The sequence below is a fragment of the Crocodylus siamensis genome, chromosome 11 (genome assembly GCF_052110815.1).
Source record: "Crocodylus siamensis isolate JL-2025a chromosome 11, ASM5211081v1, whole genome shotgun sequence".
Classification (NCBI taxonomy): domain Eukaryota; kingdom Metazoa; phylum Chordata; order Crocodylia; family Crocodylidae; genus Crocodylus; species Crocodylus siamensis.
The window spans coordinates 11,786,269-11,800,673 of record NC_143405.1 but is presented as its reverse complement, the minus strand read 5'-3'; positions in this window follow the sequence as shown (position 1 = coordinate 11,800,673).

The window sequence follows — 14,405 nt, the reverse complement described above, 5'->3', positions numbered from 1 at the left end:
CTGCTTACAGTGGCATAAGTAGAGGAGCAAGCCGTGTAGGTTAAAGAGCTGGGATTTCAGAGTCAGGCCCTTGTAGACTGATCCTACCCTTCCTGCAGTCAGGGGCAAACCTTCCACTGATTCCAATGGGGGAAGGATCCTTAAACTCCCACAGAAGGATCCTCTGGAGCTCTTTCTCTAGAGCAGAAAGCAAATTCATGCATCTCTGTCATACCCCAAGCCCCTAGAACTATGCTCTGGACTCCTACATAATCTACCAGATTTCAGGAGAGTCCTGTTTTTACTTAAATATAACATCAGATTCCCAATATCCTCTGCCCTTCTCTATGCAACAAATTCCCTAAGGATTGTTCTGTTATCTTCCTCCATGCACTGTATTCCCCAAGGGTTCCTTTGCACATTCTCCCCGCTGAAAGCCCCGCTGGGCTCAAGCAAGAGAAAATGCAGACAGCTTCTGAACTCCATGTTTGACAGACTCAGAAGACTCATTTCATCATCCGTTAATCTCCCACAATCCTCTAAGCTTTATCTGTTAAGACTGAAGCAAGCAGGGCAGCTTTACTGTACTTTAGACTTGTTATTACTTTTCATAATTTTCTCAAAAGCACATAAGAATAAATCAGTCTCCCATCCCTAATATGCTGATAATCGTTTTGAAATATTTAAAGTCCTCCACTGCAGCTGCCCTTCTGAATGTTTCACTGAGATAATCATCCATCTCTCTGCTGGGGTTTTCACCTGCTTGCCTTGTTCCTTCTTTAGCCCCATGATGCATTTCCAGACTGTCATTATGTTTTCTCTTGTACAGTTGCCTTTTTCCCTTCCCCTACTTTCAATTCCTTGATTTGCTTTATTTCTGCCATTGCATCACTGTATCCCCACATTTTATTGGTTGTCAGATGTAATTTCCTTTCCACCTTCAACTCCCTGACAGTCAATGCACCTCAGATGCCTTTGAGACCTGGGTCCTTTGGTAAATGATGGTCTGTGAATCCATGAATTCATACCTAGAGCAAATCCTTGGACTTGCTGTTCCTTTCCTCCTTATAGAGCCATGATGTGGCCTTGCCTTTTTTCAGCTGGGGTAGTGCAGTGAAGATCAGAAACTCTATTGAAAATCCCACTTAATGTTCAACATTAGCAGGTCAACTTAGACCTACCTAAGCAATAAGTCACCCTGCTAAATCAAGCTAAATGTGTTAAACTGTGTCTACTTGGGTGTTAAGAGAGATTTTCAATTGAGCTCTGCTGAGCTAACTGGGTTGAAAACAGCCCCTAGACAAGGCTGTATGTCAGTGCAAAGTGAATGTAAGATGCTACTTGGTCAGGATGCTAGTTTATGACACTTGGTTTGCACTGGTATAAATGAATGCTCAAGATGCCAACCAGTACTGAAACAGCAGCCTGCTCCTCTAAGACCTTTCATTCATGGTAATAGGAACTGAGGATTTTCAACACCTATGTCTTTTGGGTCCCAAATCTCTGTGTGTGTCTTCTTGTGTACAGTGATGGAGGCAAGCAGAAAGCAGCAGGCCATTTGACAAAGGAATATCTGCATCCCGTTGCATACTAATTAGACACTTGACACAGATACAGCAAGGGAAGGAGGAGGGAGGGGGGAAAAAAATCGCCTGGCAAGACATGGTTGCATTTTCAGTCTTTCACCTTCACTGGGTAATGGGATGTGATGAAACATTAAAACAAACAAATGGCTTTTGGTGTTTACAGCAAATGCTTAAGTGGGAGAGTATGAGCCAGAGGTGCTCCACAGAACATCTGGAGCGCTGGGAAACAATGCGATTACGCAGATGTGTCACATTCATTAGGCCATTAAATCTCTAGTAATGAATGTATGAAAGGGCCTTTCATGGAAATTGTAAATTATAGCCCAAAAAAAAAAATTGCTACACTTGGCATTTACCTCCCTACCCCGCTGTCTCTTAAGCTGCTTTTTGAATGACATAGAATAGACAGTTAGGGTTGGAAGGGACCTCAGGAGGTCACCTAGTCCAACCCCCTGCTCAAAGATGGCAAGAGTAATGGCAGTTTCATGATCAGAGCTCAGTCTGTGTCTGTTGCTTGTATTTGATTGCAAACATACTAAAAGAAGAGAAGTCTGGATTGCATGTGTGGATTTAGCACTGCAGACAAGTGCTGGAGTGGTCAGTTCTGAGAAAAGGCATCAGTCAAAGCTCTCCCCTGAGAATATGCATGGTATCAGCAGAAGATCCTCTGTATCGTCTCTCCACCAATGTACCCGAGTCCTGACAAGGTAGAGAAAAGCGGGGTATTTCGGTAGAATTACTCATGCTGTTCTGGGGCTCTGGGCTGATGTTGCCTTCAAAAGAGCTACTTTGTATCCATTGCAGGGACCACGGTTTGGTGGTATCACCACTCACCCACGCTAGAACATGAACTGTCTTAAATTCACTTCATGCAGGTCCCTAAATAGACATAAATGGACTTGAATACAGCCTGATTGTCTGCTGCCTTCTCCTGTTACCAGCAACCTCATACAGTCTCCTTTTGAGTGCCTGGATGCCTTTGTAAACCTTGCCCACACATACACAAGCAATGCAGGGGGTGCTGGATGCCTTTGTAAACCTTGCCCACACATACACAAGCAATGCAGGGGGTGCTGAATCTATATAGCTGATGACAGAATTTAGCTCTAAAACAAGACCAACCACATGCCAGATATGTTTAGGTCTTCCCTGGCTATAGGATCAATGGTGACATCCATTCAACTAATGTGGAGTATACCCAACCCCTACCCATTTCATTAGAGCACTAAGTTTTTTAAACAGCTGCTTTGTGAGTTTTATTTAATACCACCACCCATGCAGTGCAAGGCAACTTGCCAGAGGTCTGCATTATTTAAAGAGGAGCATTTTCCAAATGATCATGATAGGATAGATAATTTCCTTCCTTTCTCTACCGTGTCACCTTAAAGAATATGTTTATCACTGAGATTATATTATAGGACATGAGGGCTGCAGTTTGGGAACATGGGGCTTCAAATCCTTTAGTTTTGCTTCAAGACACTTTTCCTTGGAACTAGGGGTAGGTGAGATTGTCTGTCTACTCCCTGCAGTTGATTGGGTTCCTACTCATTTGCTGAAATGGGTAATGCTTTTCTCACCAAAGGACTGTGCCTGTCATATGGAAATAAAATCAATTTGATGGAATAAACATTATTTGGACTGTGAATGTGGTTGCATAGTTTAATAGCTCTTTTATTTTCTGTTTTTAACATTTATGGTTGAATAACAGAGGGGAGGGCTGCTATTTTAAAGAAAAGATGGAGTTACCCGAGTTCAATTTTTGCTCGGTTTACGTTTTGTCACAAAGAATTGTTTTTCCTCCTCTGGCTCTGTCTTTAGAGCTGACATCTGCAAATGAAGGTTCCCAGGTTCCATTTCCAGATCTATCACTGATTTGCTGCATAACATCAGTTCATTTAATTTCTCATGGGTTTAGCTTCCTTATCTGTAAAAAGGTAATACAATGTGTTGTTAGCATTCATTAATTAATATTAGAAAGGAGCAAAATCTATTACACTTATTCAGCATCTAGGTGGATTTAGACACCTAAATACAATTTTATTTCATCCTCTTCAAGTCTCATTGGGAGACAGCAATGTATATGTCAATAATATAGCATAGTAACAGATACATTTTTATATACGCATATATATAGCCAATATAGCTAACCCTCAGTGAGACCTGAACAGGGAGGAATATAATCAAATTTTGGTGCGTAAGTTCAGTTAGATGCCTTCACAGACAGTCAGCCTTGCTAGCTCTGTCCCACCCGACCCATACATCCAGGCTAAGTCTTTATGCATTAATTCGAGCATCCCAGCTATATGTTGCAAATGGGGTTTCCTTTTCATGATCTGTCTCAGAATTTAAACTTTAAATTCGGTGTTTGCTTTTGGACAGAGGATCCTCACTTTCTGGTGCCATGTTCTATCCTACCATTTATAATCAAGTACAGTCCTCATGGTGTCCAAGCACTGTCAGCTCCGAGGTCTGCAGAAAACCCCATTTCCTTTAGTTAAACCTGCACAACCTGAATTAGTACAAGGTGAGTGAGAGGGAACACGTGTGATATCCCAACTGCCCAATGGCTGTAAAAAATGGATTTGCTCATCACCATTTCCCAAAAAACACATGCACTGTACTAATTGAAATAAAGGAGAATCCCCATTAGCAGCACTACTTACCAGTCTGACCACTCTACTGGACATTCAAAAGCCATGAAACAAGGGGTCCAATATAACAAGACGGAGCAATGTTCTGCCACCGGAGGGCAGGAGCTTGTGCCCAACCATGCACAAAAACTAACCCCAACAATGTCATAGTGTTCAGCAGCACAGGGATAAGAGACTTGATGGATTTCACACTTGCAAGCTTTTGCTTTGAAAGAGCCCTAGCTTTTATCTTTGCAAAGTACAGCTTTGTAACCTAAAAATAACCGGCCCCAGCTCCTTCCATTGAAGAAGCAAGAGATGAGCTGGTGACTCACAATTTTTGGTGTTTCTCTATCAGAAAGATGCAGCATCTCCCCTGTAATCCTCCCACATGGACTGTTTAGGGGTTTCAAAGCTTACGGGAAATTTCACTAGCAGCCGGTCAAGAATGTGATCCCATTAGGACCCCCCTGGTGTGCTTGAATCACAGAGAAATGCAAGGGGTGGGGGTAGCGGGGAAGAGGAGAAGCAAAAGAAACTCGATAATGCAAAGGCTTTAATCTATCAAAGTAATTCTCTTTCTTCCAGGGAGGAAGAATGTGAAATTGAATAAAATGACTTATGTAACTGCCCAAAGTCTGATTAGCACCAGGTTAGAAGCAGCTCTGCTCTCATTCAACAAGGTGAACGGGCTGTTTGAATTCACTCTTAAATGATCTAATGGGAAAGGTAAAACAAGGTGTCATTTTTTTTCAGGATAGCACTTTGCGCTGGGACCGTTGTGCTGGGCCTATGAAAGACTCTACCAGCCCAGGGAAAGGGGTAGGAAGAAAGGAGAAGTGCCTGCTGGATTCTAGGCTTAACAATAACTAGAAACTGGCTCATGTAGCACCTCGCACACCAAGAGGTGCAGCTCAGGTCAGAGTGGCTTTTTGTTAGCTGGAGAACTGGACAAAGAATCATGTCTGACATGCTGTATTGTGAGCCGGTGAAAGGACTGCAAAACACAATGCACAGGATTGTTAAGGACACCAAAAGCTTCCCTGAATCCAAGCTGTACATGATCTCAGAAATGGTGACACTGGCCCTGTATTGAATGGAAAGTTCAGGTACTGTACAGAAATGGCACTTTCCTCTCCCCAGAGCCTATAGGAGGCCTGGTAACTTATGCTAAGAACAGGAGACAGGTGAGTCTGTGTCCCTGGAAAATGGTGAAATGCCAAGTATGTAAGTGTGGTTACTATCCAACAAGAAAAAAACAAGTGACGGGCTTGCGTCCTTCAGTAAGTCTTGTATGTAAAAATAAAGAGGGAAAGCAGATTTGTGAATGAAAGGGTATTTGGATTTCAGCAGTTGCCCTTCGGTGTCACCCTCACCTGTGAGGCAGCAAAGGTGCCTTTGGGATTTCAAACAAGCTCAAAGGCTTATATTGGCATCAGCTCATGCACACTTGTTTTCCCACTCTATGCTCTCCAGCACTAATGAGCAATAACCTGCAATGGGCCATAACTCAAAACTGAACACAGGGAAAAATGCATTTAGGTTAAATCCCAGTCAGTTTTCTTCATCACTTCCGACAGTCTCTGACAGCATCTTCTCTATGCTACTTAGAGGAGTTGATGCAGAGTAGCCGTGTCGCCCGTGGTGCTCTCTGATGATGGTTAGTGCATAGACAACGTCGTTCTCTTATGAAACTGGCAGTGACAGGCAGTGGGGTAGGTAGTGGACTTCGGTATCAGGGCACCTTGGTTTCTATTCCCAGCTCTGCCACTGATGCTTTTTAATGTAGATTGAGTGATTCTTTTACTCTATTCACTCTCCCACTCACCTTTTGCCAGGGAACTCGTTAAAGAGACCATTTCTTAGGCGTTTTTATAAAACCTAGTACAAGAGGCTCCCCTCAATGCATCTGAACTGCAGTGCAATCCTTAGTGACAATCATAATTCTAGGCACCATGTTTGTTCTCTCACACAGTGATTCCAGCTCAAAGGTGCTCAAAATGCAAGTTCAAACCATGCATTTTACTAACAGACAGACTTTGGCTCTGAGAATCCAACTGAGTTTGTTCCAGCTCATGTATCATCATCCATCAATCATCATCAATCAGGTCAAATTCTGCATTCAGTTACACCTGTACAGCTACCCCCAGTTGGCTCCAACAGGCTTGCACGGTTGTGATTAAGAGCAAGATTTAATAAATAATTCTGTTGATGATGCACAGGGCAGATGGGTCTCTAGCTCACATTCCCTTAGCTGGTAGGTTCGACAGTGCTAACAAGAATCAAAAGCACTATACACTTGTATTAATTAGCAACAAAAGCAGCTATGGCTCAGAATACACAGAAGAACATACCTAATGAGTAAAGTAGGATCTGTTCCTGCATAATCTCTTTTTCAGACCAGAAACCCAATTAAATAGGAACTAACTTGATGCTAGGTAAGAGCTCAAGCATCTTGCACAGGTTTAACTAGCCCGTTCAGTGACACGAGGAACATGTAAAATACAGTGAATAATTCCCCAGCCTTGGGGACAGGGTGTCGTTCCAAGTGGCAAGCCCTGTTCATAGTCAATTTATGATCCCTGAGGATGCATGCACAGCCATCTGCTTCCCCCATCCCCGCCAATCAGACCACGTGAGAAGTGCAGTCTCGGCCCCATGTTCAGAGACTACTGCAATGTTCAGATGGTTTTGTATTTGTAAAGCTGCACTGCTCTGTGACTTCAACAGCTGTGAATTCACAGCTAGGAAAAACAGTGCCGTTAGCCTGAATTTTTACAAAGGATCTCAGCTTTTTCATGGGATATAAATGGTTAAGTGTGAAGTTTAACATAGAAGTGTGCGTGCTCTAGTGTAGACAGATCTGTGTATGCGTATTTGTATGTTTACACATGTGTGCTTTGTATACAAAAGTGGGTGGTAATGTGCATGTATCTATATCCATGTCTGTCTGTCACTCTGCACATGCATGCAATTGTAGACACACGCACTGTGACCCACGGTAGGCACAGGCACCATTGTTTGAAAGGAGGAGTACCTATTGCAATTCAGCCGAATCCATTGTAACCACATCCTCTGCCCAATCTATCCCACAATAAGCAGACACTATAGGCCACAATGATTTACCAGCTGCTTCATTCCAAGATAAATCTTTCTTATGCAGCTTCATTTACCAAAGGATAGGAATGGTCAGGCTAATTATTTACCCCAGATCATCTGATGTACTCTCACAAGCAATGAGTCCTTGCTACACTTTAAAGCATCCATACCCACCCACACATATACGCATATAATGGTTGTGTATATGGATTGAAAGAGCCCCGAGACGAGGGTTTTATAATGCAGTAGTTAACCTTACTGCTTATAGGAACCTTAGGCCTTCAGTTGGGGTATATCACTTGCATCATCTCACACTCAATCACTTTAATGATAGGACCATGAAGGGAGGAGATGTTGCCTAATGAGCACCTTGGGCACTCTCTCTACTGGACTGCTTCTGCTCATTCCTGTCAGGGTAGGGTTGGTGTCTCTTTTAATTTTATCGTGGCACATTCTCTGAAAGACCAGCTGATGCCGGTCTGAAAAACTTTGTGAAAGAAAAAAAATTCCTCTTTGCAGAGTGATTGGTACTGGGAGGCTGTATATCACATACATTCCTCTTACCCTCATCATTAATACGAACCTCCATGAAGTCAGGTTCCCATATTCCTCAGAGTTCAGAGAGGCTGGAGCTAGAAATGACCTGTTTGTTCACTGAGTCCATCTTCCTGCCAATGCAGGATTGCTCCTGCTTACACGTTGTATGATGCTTTGTCCAGCCTAATTATCCATCTCTGCAGCTGACTGGAGGGAGTTCAGAACTCTCTGAATCTTACCGCCTCGTCTCTGCTTTTCCCCCCCTCCATCAGGGTGGTGATGGAGGAAGCCTGGATGGATGGACTCTAACCACTAAGCATAAAGTGCAGTCCTTGTTGCCATTAGCCCCAATGGGATTGCTCCTGTGGCTGAGGAATTTGGGGAATGTGTTCCTAACTGGAGTTTTGAAATTGTTATATCCTGTAACAGCAACACAGGTTTACTTTGGAAACATTTTAAGAAAAAAAAAAGTTTTCCTTGCTAAGGGGAAACCAGTGCTTTGTATTAGGAAAAGAAGAATCTCTCTCATATACACGTATGCACCCATGCGTGCACGTGCACACACATATATTGGTATGTTTATGTGTATGCGCACACATATATATGCGCACATCTATGTATTGACACATACACAAATCCTCCCATACACAGACATGGGCAATGGGCAGAGATGTACAGAACCAGGCACACATCCTGCAAACACACAAGCCCTTTGTTAGGCTGCCAGGAAGCTACATCTTCTGACCCATTTTCTCTGAGTTTAAAAGGACACCTTTAAAGCATCTTGTGCCACAAAATCATGCCAGTCTAATCTAAGTTCTTACATCGCCCTCCAGGCTGTGCCAGGTAAATAGCATTTAGCGATGTGACTAACATCTGTTACATGAGGTTCATTTTTCCTCTCCTCCTCTTCCCACCCGTTTTGTCCTTGTCTATATTACAAAGTTCTGCCAGCATACCTTTATTGGCTGAGGAGGTATGAAAAAGCACACCTATTAGCCAAAGCAGTTCTGCTGGCAAAGTCCCCAGGGCTGGGACTCAGCAGAAGTCTCCTGCCAATGGTTTATGCTGTTCGAAGAAGCTTGTGTAACTAGTGACAGAACAGCTGCTTCTCCCCGCAGATCTGGGTCTATGTTTTATGGCTTTTCTGTTATGCCTGTAGTGGTGGTAACCCCATAGTGTAGGCTACACCTGGGTGTAGCATGCTGTTTGGTTGGGTTGTGCTCATGAGGTCTGTGATCATCCTTAATTCTTGTCTGACTTCATTCCAGAGGCTCCGGTGAGTTCCCAAAACAGCTCTGTTTCTGCTCATGAGCTTTCCCCTCGTGGCCAAAAGTCCCACTGAGGACAATCATCCTTTGACTTCATCCTCATTTCTGTCCTGTATGCATCTGCCTCAGCATCTGTCAGTGATTTGCTGTAATTACAGTCTCCTCCACTTTCCTCTCTCCCGCCCCCACTCCCTTTCCAAAATTCTTCACTTGAGCCTCATGTAAATCTTGCTCATAGTCACATGGTGCTTTGAGTTAAACTCAGAAATGGGTTTTTTTTAGCAAGTTAACTAGTTCCTAAAAAAATTCTTTCTTCAGTGAGAGTTTTCATATCAAGAGTTGCTGGCAGCTGCATCTGTCATCTTTCAGTTGTTTCTGACCGTTCATGTATATTAAAGATCCTGAGGCACTTTTTCTTTTCTTTTTTTTTAACAAGAAGAGGGATTTTATCCCTGGGTCTTGATCAATCCCTTAAAATAAATTAACATTTGCCCCCTACCCTTTTCTTCATTTTTAACTGCGTATGAGATTCTCCGCTTCCTGTCCCAGACTTTTGCATTGTTATGTATTGATAAACAGCAGCTATATTCCATCCAAGTATTGCCTGGATTATTGTGATAAAGTATTTCACAGGCAAGGATAACTGTTGTATAGCACTCCTATATGAAGGAGACTGTCACCTACTTCTAAATCAGTGGTACCCAGCCCATCCAGCCCCGTGGGCCAGATGAATGGCCCAGGACAACGTGGGGTTGGCATGAGGAATCAATCTATGGTGAGCTCTGGATGGCTTGACCATGTCATCCACACCGCAGGGCTGCCATAGGTCCAGAAATCCGGTGGCAGGGGGAGCAGTGGCAGTGTTAATTCCTGTGGGTCTGTGGACAATTAACACTGTTCTCTCTCCTCGGCGACCAAATTTCTAGACGGTGGGGAGCCCCACGGACTAGAGCGCCCAGACCTAAAGGTATCCAAGGGGTAAAGTATGATTTGGTCTCATGTGACACCCAAGATTCAAGACGCGCATGAAAATATAATCAGAAAGCTGCAAACGTTCTGAGCGATATGTAGAGAAGTGTTTCTGCTAATAGGGTCAGAAGGGGAGATACAATCCCTGTCACAGCCTAAGATCCCAAATTTCAGGTCACCATCTCCAAAGCCTCAGTGCCTAAAGTGGGCTTAAATGCAACTGGGGAGTGAATAACCCCTGCTATGCCATCACAGGCCTTTTCCCATCCTGGTTGCTGTCACACCCAAGAAGCAGTGAAAGAACCCATCCCCAGTAGGACAGAGCTGTCTGTTTCTGAGTTGAAACCAGCATTTTTAACCATCTTAAGCTGTCAGCTGCTTGGAATAGTTCGGCCAGGTGGGGTTTTGCAGAAGCGATGGTGGGAAGATACGTTCCAAGGGCCGACCCAAGGAGCAGAGTCTCCCAGACAGGAAGGAGGACTCAACTTGCCCGTGCCCTACACATTAATTCAGCTGGGGCTGAAACTGGAACCCCCACCCCCCCTTTGGTCAGCAGGTGTCAGCTCTATCCTGTTAGATAAAAGGGTACCTGCCTCGAACTCTGGCCTAGGCAGCAGGAGCTGTGCCGAACTCATCTTAGCTGGGAATGATGCTTTGCATATCATAGATCTACCAGTGTAAAAATAGGTTGTATGAATAAAGAGTGTTAAAATTGCCACCTCAGTCTGATTTCTCATGCTTCATCATCTAGCATATGGCAATGGCTGAACTCCCAGGGAGAACTTGGGAAGCAGGCAGAGAAAGTCTTCTAAGTGAGTCAGTTAACTGCTTCAGGACCCTGGGAAAGCTCTACACATCTCCCAGAAAGGGACTTCCAGAGCGGTAGGCAGCAGGGTAAAATGCAGGGTAGACACATATCCTCTGATGCTGCACAAAGTGACCATGGTGTCGTTTAATTAGCTTGACATTGGCTAGCTGAGGTCCTAGCAATCTAGCCATGGCAGCCTAGAGCTCTTGCTTCACCGGTGGCATTGTCCGGAAGTTAAAAAAGATGCCACCTTGAGCTCTGTGATGCTGCAGCTAGACTTCTACCACTACATCAGCTAGCGCATATAACAGTCGTGGGAGTATCCCTACGGTATCCTACAGTCATGACTGTGAGTGCAGTGTAGGCATATCCCAGGTGTGCACTGTGCGAGTCAGTGAAGCGGTTAAGCCAACTGAAGGTGGTACAGGATTCCCAAAACACCAGCCACTCTTTACTGACTCCCATCAGAAATGGCTAGCGCTGATAGAATGCTTTTCCCATTTACAGACTGGGGAAGAATAGTATGAAATTCTTCGTGTTCAGAGTGAGAGATGAAAAGGAGCCATCTTGCTGAGCAGAAGGGCTCTGTATCAGTTGATAGTCATTCATGGAAATTTATTCTTCATTTTCAGTTGGACTGGTTGCGCCCACTGAGCTTTACAACAAGTTCCTGAGTGTAAAACCGTTAAGTACCTTGCAGTTGCTTGATGCAAAAAAAAAAAATATTGGCTCAACTTCAATCTAATCTCTAGAGTAAGGTTTACAAATCTTAAATCAGCACTTGGTGAAAAAATCCACTGACTTCCCTTAGCACAGTGTCCCCTAGTGCCATTCTGATGCGCTTATTTCAGTACCGATTCAAGGAAGAGCACCGCTTACTGCAGTTTTATCCTTTCCAAGATGACCAGGACCTGACCTTGCATGGCTTGTGAAGCTGATAAGATTTCCATCTCAGATGGAAGGGCTACAGGTTGTCATCTTTCATCGGAGCAGCTCAGCCATAGGCATAAATTGTGCTTAGAATAAATATTTTATTCCTATGCACACAGGAGAATCGCTATCACGCTGCACATTGGCATCCAGGACTTCATGGGCTATTTAAAGTGTCTTAACTCAGTCTCTGTGTAGTTCTAGGGCTTCTGTAAAGCAGCAGAAAAGAAGCATGGGAATGCTAGAGCACAAGGCAGAGACCACACCAGGTATGAATGAAAATTCTGCTGCAGCCAAATGGAAAGATGGGAGCAAGAGAGGGAACCTGACTTGGCATGGTGCTCCTGTAGGGGTTTTTTGGGTTTCTTGTTTTGTTTTGTTTTGTTTTTTCTTTTTTCTTTTTCTTTTAGTTTTTCCCTGTCAGGTTTAATCCGTAGTGTTTGTAATTCAGGTAGCAAATTGATTTTTGAAAGCACCCTGTACCTATTCAGTCCACGTTATCTAAGATCCTTGCATTAATTATGCACTGATATTGATGTTTTTGTCACACAAGGTCTAATGTCACTCTATTCGGATCTTGCTGCTTCCTTGTTAAAAACATTTTGCAATCTGGCCTTGGGAAAAATACCATGTGTCACTTGTGGAATCAGAAATGGCCTGGTAGAGAAATACTCAGTTAGCCCTGACGTTAATGTAACCCCTTCCCCCCACTCTAAAGAGGCAAGCCATGGAAACTGAAGCCTTTGTGGGAACTGGGGAGGGAAAAAGAGAAAACTGAGGATCCTCAAAGAGAACTGAGTTGATGGCATTGTTTAAAGTTAATATGATCAGACAACAGATTGAGGATGCACATTGCAACTGGAGCCCTGAAAAATGCTAGGTCTCACTTTGTGGCCTGAGGAACCATCCTCTTGGGAAGGTGAGCTGGAGGTATGTTAATGCTTTTCCCTAGAAGTAGTGGCTGCTGCGTCCTTGGGAATAACTGGCTAAGAAGAAGTACTGCAGAAAGGATCTATGGGCTATAGTGGATCACAAAGTAAATGTGAGGGGGTTGGACTAGATGATCTATTGAAGTTTCTTCCAACCCTATGTTTCTAGGGGTGTTTATACATGTGCTCTAGGTATGTGTGGGGGGTGGGGGGGTGGGGGGAACACTAATTAAAGTGCCTGGAGCATCTTCTGTATCAGCACCCCCATGCTTCAAAATTGCAGTGGGGGCACTTGATCTGAAGTTCATTTGATGAGCTTTCAATAGAACTTCATAGATTTCATAGACATTGGGGCTGGAAGGAACCTCAGAAGATCATTAAGTCCAGCCCCCAGCCCAAAGGGCAGGAAGTCAGCAGTAGTCACAGCATCCCAGCAAGATTAGAATCCAAATTTCTCCTGAAGGCCTTCAAAGTAGGTGCATGAAGCACCTCTGGTGGCAGGCTATTCCAGACCTTGGGGGCTCGGACTGGAAAGAATTTCTTTCTTATGTCCAGCCTGAAATGGTCCTGAAGAAATTTGTAACCATTTAACCTTGTCATCCCCTGGGGCGCTCTGGTGAACAGATGTTCTTCCAGATCCTGGTGAGCACCCCTGATAAACTTATAGGTGGCTACCAGATCACCCCTGAACCTATGTTTTTCCAGGCTGAAGAGTCCCGTAGCTCTCAGCCTCTCATCATAAGGTCTGTTTTCCTGACCTCTGATCATGGGCCTGGCTCTCCTCTGCACTCTCTCGAGCTTCTCCACATACTTTTTGAATTGTGGAGCCCAAAACTGAACACAGTACTTCAGCTGCGGCCTCACCAAGACCAAGTACAATGGGAGAATGATGTCCCGGGATTTGCTTGAGAAGCATCTATGGATGCAAGCCAGCATTTTCCTCGTTTTACTAGCTCCAGCATCACTTCGAAGGCTCATGTTCATCTTGTGGTCAGTCATGACCCCCAAGTCCTTTTCATCCGTAGTGCTAGCCAGCATAGCACTGCCGAGCCTATAAGCAGTCTTTGGGTTTTTCCTCCCAAGGTGGAGAACCTTGCATTTTTCAATGTTAAACACCATCAGGTTCTCATCCACCCATTTCCTAGGCCTGTCAAGGTCAGCCTGGATCACCCTCCTGTCCTCAGGTGTGGATGCTTTACCCCAAAGTTTGGTTTTGTCAGTGAACTCGGCCAGTCCACTTCTGATACCAATGTTCACATAATTCATGAAGATGCTGAATAGTGTTGGCCCAAGGACAAAGCCTTGAGGGACCCCACTGGTCACAGGGCACCACAACAATTGACTTCCATCAACCACCACCCTCTGGGTCTGACCACAGAGCCAATTCCCCAGCCAGTGGATCATGGTGAGGCTGCAGTTGGCCAGTTTTGCTAAGGGGTGATCATGGGATACCATGATACTACCAGTTTGAAGCAGAGTGATGCTGATACACAAGACACATGAGGCTGTTGGAGTGCAGTAATTGCCATGCTCCCGTAGACTCAGTTAATCAAGTCTGCTCTGATGCACTAAAATTACAGCGCGTCAGAGCAGCCTCCCTGGGCACCCTGTGGGCACCCTATGTTTCTATTGTTATGAAACCATATTATACCACTGCTTATGATACA